Source organism: Aythya ferina (assembly GCF_964211825.1).
Source record: "Aythya ferina genome assembly, chromosome: 2".
Classification (NCBI taxonomy): domain Eukaryota; kingdom Metazoa; phylum Chordata; class Aves; order Anseriformes; family Anatidae; genus Aythya; species Aythya ferina.
The window spans coordinates 18980115-18991858 of NC_140297.1; positions in this window are offsets into that span (position 1 = coordinate 18980115).

Sequence of the window (11744 nt, forward strand, 5' to 3'; positions counted from 1 at the left end):
AACGAGGCTTTTATGCTCGGATCGAGCTGTGGAAAATATCTCCTGCGAGAATTTGAACGCGCAGGGAGCCCTGAAATAAGGAGCTGATCTTGGATGCAGTTGTCTGTGTAGTCCATCTAGAAAGTGAGGATGAGGCAGAAACTTTATACGACTGCATCTGTGTTTGAAAATAACTGTGAGTCTCAAAACAGACCTCCCAAAAGTGTATGAATAGAATATAGTAAATTCATCTCACTTGTTTTCCACTTTAAAAATGACTTGTGATGCTGGCTGGCACACAAGGAGCTCCCCAACCTTGCAGTAATTTCTTCTACAACTGCCATCTTTTTAAATTTTACTTATGTAAGAAATTTTAGAGGTAACAGTGAGAAACGTTGAGACTTAAAAACCCTAGCATGAGTTTGCCTGGGTTTATTTTGAAAGGGAAGTGGGTTTAGCTTACAGGTGATGTTTAAGGTGGAATCAGCTAGAAACACAGTTTCTGTTTCTGCTTTTCTACACCTTGTGTTCCCAACCAGGGAAAGTGGTCAGTATGAACTTTACCTTTTATCCTGAAGCAGATCACTTTGTCTGCATAGAAAAAAAAAAGAAAAAAGAAAAAAAAAAAAAAGTGATAGAGTACAATAATCCCACTCCAACATGACCTAGAGCTGCAACAGAACATCATTAATGTATGATCTTCCAAACTTCATACTTGCTAATCTAAATAAATAACAAATTGGCAGTTTGCCCATCTCTCTGAGATTTTAGAGCAGATGCTTTAGAGGGAGATCCTATTACAAAGCCTTTGGTTTTGCTAAGTGTGATACTCTGCATCTCTGCCCACGGAAAGAGGGAGCATTGTTATTCGTATTATAGCTGTGCACAGGGGCTGCAGATGAACCAGGACTCGGTTGGGCTTTCTGCTCACCAGACACATTGAGTGAGAATTCCTGTCTTGGAAATTTACAGATCTAAACAGATCAGACATGCAAGGGACAGCAGGGGAAACAGAAGCCCAGAGAAGTGAAATAATCTGCCCAAGACCATGCAGAAGGCTTGTAGCAGTGCTGGATGCAGAGCCGGTGTCTCTGATTCAGCAGCCTGTACAACAGTTGCAGTGATGCCAAGCATTGCCTCAAATGATGAACTGAGCACAGTCCTGAAAATCAAATGCACAAAATGTGTTTTTAGTAAGAGTGTTTGTTGTCACGGTGCATTAATTTATTGAGGCTTTGTTCTGCTAAGCACTAGTAACAAAAGTTGTTTGATACAATTTCATGCTGGTGTCCTGAAGCCAAACTTTAGTCAGGTTATTTCAATGGAGTTCTGCTCTTTCTTGCAAAAGCTGCCCATTCCTTGCTAAATTGCAAAATTAATGAATTCAGATTGGGTTTCCCAAGCATTAGTGCAAATTATTGCCCCTCCACTGAAGATACTTGTTAGAGGAATTGCTGGACGGTATTTGACTACACGTACCAGAAATAAAAGTATGTACCTTTATGTACTGCATGCCTTTGTGTAAAATACAACAGCTACAGTAGTGGTAGGTTAATTCATGATCTGTTAACTGCATTTTCCAGCTTTGAATTTTTCACTTAAAGTAATGGTAAGGACTTGCTTGTTGTCATTACTTGTGATGCCTCTTGGGCTGTAAGTTTCTCAGCAGTGTGCTTCTTTACAGTTAACAAGATGATCTTACAGGTCTTTGCCAAACTGAATGATTTTATAGTATTAACAATATTGCTAGCATAAACTACAGGAAAAAAAAAATAATCTTTTTCTATTTATAAACTTTTCAGATGGCTTCATTCAAAGACAGCTGAAATGATCTCAGTCCAGCTGAGACCAAATCTGTACCATTTATTTTCCAGAAAGGAATCAAGGAGGCTGTGAGGGACTGAAGGGAAGATGCTGCACTGCAGGCACCAATATATACACCCCCATGTGCCACAGAGGGTGCGGTGCTCTCATGAAGAGATGCTGCTGTCAAGATCCTGCTATTTAGGAGACTGCACTGTTTAGGATGCTGTTTAATTATCCAGAGAGGTCATGGGTGCTTTCTGCTCTCACTGGCATCATCAGAGTCAAGGTCTCCTGCTCTCTCACAGGATGCTTCCCAAGCCTTGTCACACAGGGACAGAAGGTCCCAGTCCTACACTGCACGGGACAAATGACCTCATTTTATAGAAACATCCCAGTGGTGTCCCTCAGGTTTAGTACAGGCACAAGAGTCTCTCTCTGTGGGACTAACAAACAGGTTCAAAACCTTATAAACGTGTACTTGCAACAGCTTATTTACACCAGAGCTATACTGAAGAAAACCTTGTCTGGGGTTAATTCAAACCTATTATTAGTCAATTTAAGATGACCTTAAGAAAGTATATATAAAGTCCTTTGCACAAGCAAAACTAAATTCTCACAGATTAGTACCTTGCATTAAAACAGTGCATTTTCATCTGCAGACAAGGATTATTTTTTTCAGGTACTCCTACTGAAGTAAACAGTAATCATTCCTATGGGCAGAATAAGGGCCTTAGAGATACTAAAAGTACCACCTTCCCCGTTCAGTGGGATTTTTTCAAAAGGAATCTTTTTTCAACATTGTCTTCACCTAAGGGTAATTTTGTTAGGATAATTATAATATAATATCTAATACAATATATAATATAATATCTAAGGATAATTTTGTTAATTATATATAATAATATATAATATATTATAGCATAATAATATATAATATGTATATTATCTAAGGATAATTTTGTTAGCTGTTATCTAGCAAGATACTGATACGCAGATATTCACAAATGGAAAGCAGAAAGCAAAGTGTTGAGTCAGCTGGACATGCTCCATTTTGAGACAATCAACATTTTTTAAATATTTGGTATTGTGATAGGATTCTTGTGACAATGTGCTATGCTTCACTGAGTATGTCCCATTTATAAGAAAGTTCTCATTCTCAATTGCACCATGAAAAATGAAGGAAATTGTTGATGTGATCTCTATAAAACTTCTGCATTCACTGATTTTATTGCTCTATTGTCTTTCTGAGACAAACATGAGGTCACTAAGTTACTGTTATGTCTGAGACTGTTGTTTTCCAAAACTCAAGTAGAGACGGGGTGTATTAAAAAAAAAAAGGCAGGAAAACAAACTTCCCTGAAGTTTTATCACTTTACAAAAGGGAAGAAAAGTCTGACGTAATATTTTCATACTTTCCTTCTTCCTTCTGCTCCCTACCTTTTATTCTCCTAAAGAAGGAAATGTCTGGCTTTTGTGAATGGGGACAAAGTACACATTTGCTTGATCTCTGGGTCTGTGCAGTGATGTTCCTGCTGGGCAAGGAAATATTTTAAGATACCTGAATTGATTAAATACAGTATTGCAATGCTGCAGAATTACTTAGGGGATAAAGGCGCAGCTCCCAGAAAGTGACGTTCACAGCAGCACAGAGCCACTGCAACAAACCCAAACCCCTGGGGAGGCTGCAGGCTTGCAGTTCAGGTTCAGAGCCAAATTCATTCCCCTTGCAACACGAGCTGGCATCCACGTCAATGAGGAATTAATTTAGTCTTTTATATTTTCTGGGGCTATAGCATGCATTTGTTTTCATTTCTTTCTTGTGGGATGATCTTTAGACTTTATTTATTTATATTTTCCTGGATTTAATTCAGATCTCTGAGCAGGGAGCTCTGCAGAAAAACTGTCCTTCAGAAGTTTCTGCATTTAGGAAGAAAAGAATACTGCAAGAAACTTCCTCATCTTGGCAGCATTCTCACCCTCTTGCAGCACACAATCCTCCCTGAAAGCAGGGAATGCACAGCAGGGGGAAAAAATGTTTTGTTTAGTTTTTGTTTTTAGAAAATATTAAAACATACATACCAAACATTTATGTGTATTAAAACTTTAATAGGGTTTTGTAGTGCTATGTGTCAGAGCACTCAGGCAATTTCAGCAAGGTTTTAAAACAAGAGAGAGTTCTCAAACAGTTGATTCCTACAATTCCTATGAAAATCAGCTGCTTGAGTGTCCACACCTGGGACAAAACAGGTGGGATCTGGGTCATCTGCCTCCATGCCGGAACTCTGTGATGGCTTTTTCCCAAGCCATCGGGTTCCTATAAATTCTCTGTGAACTGGTGGAAAGTGTGAGATCAAGTCTGCTGTGAGAGCCCAGATCTGGGTGTGTGAAGGAAGGGGACCCCAGAGGGGACGCAGGTAGCATGCAGCTGGTGGGCCAGAAGATTATCTCCAGTTCCAGCACCGTTATCACCAATGCCTTTGGCTTGGGTGTTTGCAACAGAGTCCTGGTTCACCCTTGCAAATCTAATCCCAAATTTACACTTACCTTTTTTTTTTTTTTTTTTTTTTTTTTTTCTCCTGGGAAAAAGTCATAGAATCATAGAATGGCTTGGGTTGGAAGGGACCTCAAAGATCATCCAGTTCTGACCCCCTGCCACAGGTAGGGATGCCACCCACTAGATCAGGTTGCTCAGGGCCCAACTGGTCTTGAACACCTCCAGGGATGGGGCATCCACAACCTCTCTGGGCAAACTAAAGCTCCAAACTAAATATTTAATTTTAACCCCAAATATCTTTTCTGGGTCCCTCAAAGAACTGAAGGCTTCTTTTTGCCTTTCCCCATTGCAAGTATTGCCTTATTTTTGATCCAAAAGATTCACTTCTCTGCCCACTTTTGCACTGAAGTGGAGCAAGACATTTTCTTCCTTTCCTAGCAATTCATTTTACATTCATTTTACAGTTTAATTTAGTTGCATGTTTCCTATGCATTGGGGAAGAAGACTAGTTTTCTGATGCTGCAAGAACGTGATGACCTTGGAATCATCTGGTTTTGAACTGAAGAATATATTAGAAAATAAAAGCCCAACTGAAAAAAAAAAAAAAAAAGGTTTTGGGTTTGAACTCTGTACTGGACTATATCCACTGAAATTACATTAAAATGCTGAAAGTCATAACATTTCAATAAAATGGAAATGAACAGTGACATACCAGCATTAACAGGAAGGCAAACCAAATATCCTCAGTTCTGTTCCCAGCTAAGGCAGTCCTTCTGCTGCTGAGCAGTAGGAGTTCGTAACGTGCAGCTAAGAGGAGTAGAGTAATAAGAGGAGTATGTTGGACAACCACACAAACTTTTTTGTAGGGCACTGAAAGTTCCTGGTTATCAGTCTTCAAGGGGAAAGTGGGAGGAAGGGACAAATGCCGTGTCCTTGTCTTCGCTATTGGCACATAGGCTCATTACATCCTGCTGAAGTACTGCCAACCATGGTTTTGCAGCAGCAATGGACCAGGAACTATTCTGCAGTGCAGGCAAATTGCCAGAAGGAAAAGAAAGTCTGTGTATACATACAATTGTTTCACATGTTTGTCGTTTATGTGCCTGTGACCAAGGAAGGAAGGACACCTAAACACTCAATAGAGAATGAGGTTATGAAGAGCAATGCAAAAAGTGAAGCTCATCCTCTCCTCACCTCTACATCAAGGATAAAAAAAGTTCCAGAATTACCTAACATGTGAATGTGTATTTGTGCTGTCAAATTTCCTCCTGGAAAAAAGATCCATATCTTTTAACCATGTGTTTTTGTTTTATTTTTATTTTTTTCTTAACCATGGGTAACTTCCAGGGGGAAAATAAAAAAACTTTTAACTCTTATTTTTAATGGCTTGATTTTAGAGGTGCTAAGTAAAGCTATAGATAGTTCTTAACACATTTTGAAGCCTATTAGAGCCTGAGCTGTAATAGCAATCCCACAGAGAGGATCCCACCGAGATTTAAGCCTCCAGTAGAACGGCTTCTGAATGGCGATAGAACAATTTCTTTGCAAAGAGGAACCAATAAAACCAGAACTCCCCATTCTGGAAAACAGGTAACTGAGAAAATGTAACTAAAGTATTAAAATCTTGAACAGTCTGGAGCTAGTAAATAATAAAATGTTATTTATTCTCCTTCATATCTTAAGATCACAGTTGAAATTATCCGATTTCAAGTCTAAAATAAAGAAATTGAAGCACCCAGTGAGACAACACCTGACTCAGCCTGAAATACAGACATTTTCAAAAATCAATTGGATGGATTTCTACAAGTAAAGTCCAAGAATATTGAACACAGTGCTGTGGATGCAGTATTTGGCACAGAAGTCCCTAATGACTGGCAGAAATCTTGTGAATTTTTGCTTATACTTAATTTCTCTGTAGTGATTTGCCACTGGTAACTGTTAGAGGAAGGATATGGAATGAAGTGGGACTTCAGTCTCATCCAGAATGGTTTCTCTTACTACACGATTGAGCAGTTTCCAACATCGTAAAAGCACCTGTGATAAAATACTAAAACCACAGTTGTCTTTTGGACTTAGGAAAACCTATGACAGACCCAATGGGCATTAAAAGATGGAATTATGCCTTTCTTTATAGATTTATAGAGTATTCCAGCTTATCTTTAGAGTAACTGAACTAATGCTCTGTGCAACAAATATATTAAGATGTGAAAGATTGTGAAACCATGAAACCAATACTTGGAGATTCCAAAAATAAACTCCACTAAATCTGGCTAATGGTATGAACTTCATTTTACATATTCAGTGGTGAACTACTTCTAAATATTTCAAGACATTTTATGAATACTGAAAGGACCTGTTTGGTTTATAGGGATCATTAATTCCCAGAGACTAAAAAAAACATGGAGTATGTCAAAACCACATATGATTACTGTAGGAAATGAAGTACTAAAACTATTTTTCTACATCATCAACACACAAAGACAAGACGACATGCTGCCCTTTGAACAGTGACAGTGATGGCATAATTTGAAGCTAGAGAATGCAGACCATGTTCATAACAAATAGTAACTCACCAACATGGCTCAGCAACTTCTGAGTAGGATACATGTATGTCTCTTAAACTGCACTCACCTGTGGAGCTGAAGGAGCAGCACAGTGTAGCAGGGCTTGTGCTCTAAAAACAATACTGTATTTTGCAGTGGTCTGCAGTTTGTATGGGTTCCTCGTTTTTTAGTTCATAGAAATCAGTAAATGCAGCATTTCATCATGCCTGGAGACTGCATGGGTGTGATTGGTCACCCCTCACCCAGCAATGCAGCATGTGAAATAAAAAGGCAGCCAACAAACCAGTCACGAACACGCAACAAATGCCATGTTTTCCACCATTTCAGGACATAGAATAGCCACACTAAAACTCACTGCATGATTAAAATCTTACCTGGCCATTTCTCCAGCTGAAGGTTGCAGTGGCACACGGTGACTGTCAGAAACCTTTCCCACCACCACCAACTCCAGCACTTTCAGGATCACAGCTACCTTGCCACTGCTCCCACATCACCTAGAAAACCAAGTCTTTTTGCCAAGACTGTAAAATCTTCTGTCACTGGGACTAGCCCACATTGCACACACATGTTTTTGTGGCAAAACTGCATACATGCCACACTCTTTTTAAAATGTAGAGATTACTAGGTTTCTCAAGGCAAGCTCTGCTGACACACAAGCTGCCTTTTATCCATGTTTTAAGCCTCGTATTTGTTTTGCAATGCAATGATTGCTATGAAAAAATAAATAATGCCATGACCTAGACAGATATCCTCTAAATACCAAGGATCTCAACTCTAAGGAAATCACGATGACATACCTGAGTGCTGGTAGCACTGAATTTTGTGCAGGCTTCCCAGGGGCGGCTAATGCAGAGACAGGTTTTGGCCACACCAGAACACTGTATTCAGTTATTTATTTCTGCTGGAGAGCAGGCTGAGATGGAAAATCTAAGAGGAAGATAAAGCCATTTGGAAAAAGTAAATAATGTTTTTAGTAAACAGGAAAGTGCTGTAACTCAGTGGTTTTAAGATGACTGACTTGTAATTTCACTCTTCCATTAGCAAGAACTTTTTAGAAGCATGCTTTTCCTCCTAGGTCTGTGGAGTTATTAGAATATACCAGAAACGTATGAAAGAATGGTGCACATAAGGAAATAAGAACAGCTAATGCAAAATATTGAATTAATATTTTATTACAGACAAAAGAGACTTTTTTAAGATGACGCAATCCAGTCAAGCACTCTTCTCAGCCTGAGAACACAATGTTGTCTTTCCTGTACCTGTTGCAGGGGCTGGCTTTAGCTGCACCGTCTTTGTTTTTAAATGTCAACATGGTGGCTGCCTAAATAAGAAAACAGACTGATCAGAGGCCAAATAAAAAATCAGAGGGAGAGAATATCTGAAATGTTTTTCTAAATTGTCTGCTTTACTTCAGGATTACTATTTTGATTATGCTCAAGGACTTGAAAAGCACGAAGCCAAAAGTATGGTGTGCTGCGTAAAATGAAGAGCAAAGGCACAGCAATCACTCGTGTCCTCTGGGTGCAGGATGAAATTCGCTGTTACATGCATCAATCATCCTCTGCTGCAGGGCCTTCTGAGGGGTACTACATAGCTTAATACAAAGGAGAGAGAGACATAACTATTTGTCTACTTCTTTATGTTCTGTTGGCTTATGGAGTGGCTGGCGAAGGATAAAATTCACTTCAGTGCCTCACTGTTTTGATTACAAACTCACCTTGCTGTCGTCTACAGCAGCACACTGCTTTTTAAAATCCTCTCCAGATGCAGATTGATATCCATCGCAATACCATGCATTGCAAATTCAGTCAAACACTCTTATGGGACTACTAAAAATCCTGCAGATATCACATTCCTTCAGAATTTTGGAGCCTGCTAAATAACTTGGATGCTGTCACAGTGACTTTTCCCCTAAAATCACTTGTTCTACTATTGGAAGGAAGAAAAAACATAACATAATAGGAGGTGATGTTGTTACCAAACACAAACAAATCAGAAAACCCTGCTGCTTCTCAGGTACCCAGGCCGAGGAGAACTGCCACTAAGGTGAGCATTTGTTCCAATCGCAGATTCTCTACAGATTCAGGTGCACAGGTCATCGCTCATGTCGTGACTAAACAAGACTTTCTCAGCAGGAACTTTTATAAATACAGACAGCTTTTGTTAAGGGTGAGAGGCAGGTTAGAAACAGAAAAACAATGGCTACATATGGGTGGTAAGTTCTACCAAAGTGAAAATGATCTAATAGATGTCATGTGTAAGAACTTTGGTACTGAAGCTGTAATTGCAACGGGCATTAAGACACCTGCACTTTTTCATTGCCGTAATCACAGATTTTGGTGGAAACTAAAGCCCTGGCACATCTTTGTGTCATCAGGGGAGCAGTGAGGCCAGGAAGGCTGTTTCTTACTCCTTGGGGAATGCCACAACATGGAATCCAGCACTGAATGTTCTCCATCCCTGTGCATGGGACAGACACAGCACAAGCATGAGTTCACAAGTCCTCAAATGGAGGAGAAGTCCTAACATCTGAGACATTCCTGCTGAGCCATCTGCTTCAGTCAGACTTACCTGTCTCTAGTGTGAGATTTTCTTGCAGCTGCAAGGATGCCAAACAGCCTACAGGAAGAGCTAGAACTGAATATTCAAAGGATTTTGCTTTCTTTACCTGTGCAGCATGAGCAAAACAGCAATAAGAAATTGCAAAAGATTTATGTCTTTATCACACTTACCTCTGAAATTAAAAACCTATTTTAATTCACCTTTCTCCCAATGTTAAGAACACAAAAAGACAAATTCTTCACAACTTTATAGTATTTCAGGAAATTTTACACATTTTGCTTTCATTTTAACTTTAAAACACAAGTTGTTGTATTTTGCCAATTTTTGTCCCTTTAAGTCACCCATTCTCTGTCCTTACCTGTTAACTTCTCTCCATTTAATTTTTGTTTATATAGCATCCTGTGGATTAAAATATAGAACAGGCAGAACCAATACAGGTGGATTTACGCTGAACTTCATGTCTGCTCAGCTTTCCTTAATAAGCTTCAGTTTAGTTTCTCCATTTTGTTATACCAGTAGATTCATACATTTGAAATACAGAATTTAAAGCTCATAGAGAAATCATTCATCCAAATTTCATTTTAGGAGAATACTCAGCAGTTACTGGAGATGCTGGAAATGAAACTTGAGCTTATGACATTAAAAATAAGGAATAGTTATTCCAACCTTGACTTTTATTAAAGATGTGTGAGTTTTTAGCTGTCTTTTTCTTTTGTATAAAATAACAAAATGTAGTTATTCCTGCTATACATATGTTCCCCTTTCTTCTTGTTTAGTTAGGGTAGTGAGGCCAATCAGCATTTGAAACAAGATCTCCTAGGCTTCTGTAAGTACCAGAAATCCCATTTGTTGTTTCATCATCTCTGGTTTAAATCCTGACAGTCTCTCTAAGATACCAGCCAATGTTATGTGTGCTGGTATCTTTTCTATGTTGGATGGTGTTCCTAACATGACAGATGAACTGTTTTTTCACAGGTTTTTCAAAGGAACTTTTAGTCAGTAAAGCCTCTCTGAAACTACTGGCTTGGAATGTATTTGAGCCAATTAAATAAAGGCTGAATGTCATTGCTGACTCTTTTACCCATCCAGCTTTTTCTGTAATCAGATTATCCAATTTTATACAGTTTCTGCACTGGCCAGTTTCAGGTTTGAATTCACAGAGAGAAACGAAGGGATTTTATTATTATTAATAATAATAATTTCCAGACGTACAAAATATTAATATCTTGAGAATGTATCACACAAAGAGTAAAAAGATTTCTACAAGGATAGTGCTAAGATGAATACCACCCCTGAGATGTGCCAGTGTTTATTAATAATAGGCTAGTTTCAAGCACTGAATATATTTTCGGGTGACAGAAAGTGCCTCAGCTGAAGACTGCTGCTGTGCAGAGCAACCTACGCCTGGCAGCCTGTTGTCAGAGAAGGTGAAAAAATGGATAGGGCTGGTTAGATAAGGCACCTCTCCACGACTGTCAGGAGAGGCACTAATTCACCATTTCCAAATTATTTGCAGATTCCATTAGCTTAGTCCATTATTTCCAATGTGGATTATCAATTTGACTGAATTTGAAGATAATGAAGCCTCATTTTTTTTTTAAGTACCAGGCACCCAAAGCATTATTTGAAATCAATGGGTTATGGGAGTGTGCCTTAGTACCTATGAAAATTAAGTCCAAAATAAATTGCACATGTAAAAACAGCAGCAAATAATTAGTTTGAGCCTGTTTTCAGTGAAGCCAATGACTACAGTTTTATTGATGTTATTGGGCATGAATCAAGCTCCGTATCATGAGCATATCCAGCAATTTTAAAAAATGGGCAATTTCCACAAGACTCTGAATCTCATTTAAGGATGCCCTGCAATACATTCTTAGACCTTACAATGTACTGCCTCTGTTAAGGGGACTTTGTGAAACTTTCTACATTAGGAATCATGCATGTCAAGTTGTTCCTGCTTACTTTTGCAAATAGTAAAGTGATCTGGTTTTCTTGTTATTGTTTTGTTTTTAAATAAACAATGGCTGAATATTATTAATAGCCAGTGCTGTCACTTTGAGATCCATCCAGTGTATAATTAAAAAATAAAAATGAACAGCAAGAAAACACTAACAAGACAAACGCAAAGTTTTCAAGAGCTATCAAAAACTTTGGTCAGAGATAAATGTAGGACATACTGGCAACATCTGATACAAAACCTACCGCAAGGCATGGGCAAGTTCCACTTGCACTCACATCACTTGTCCTTTTTCCCTTCCTTGTACTAGCCATAGCAGGAAAAGAGGTTACATGTTTCAAAGGGATCTACAGCCATATTTTCTTCCATTCCTCTCAAGACA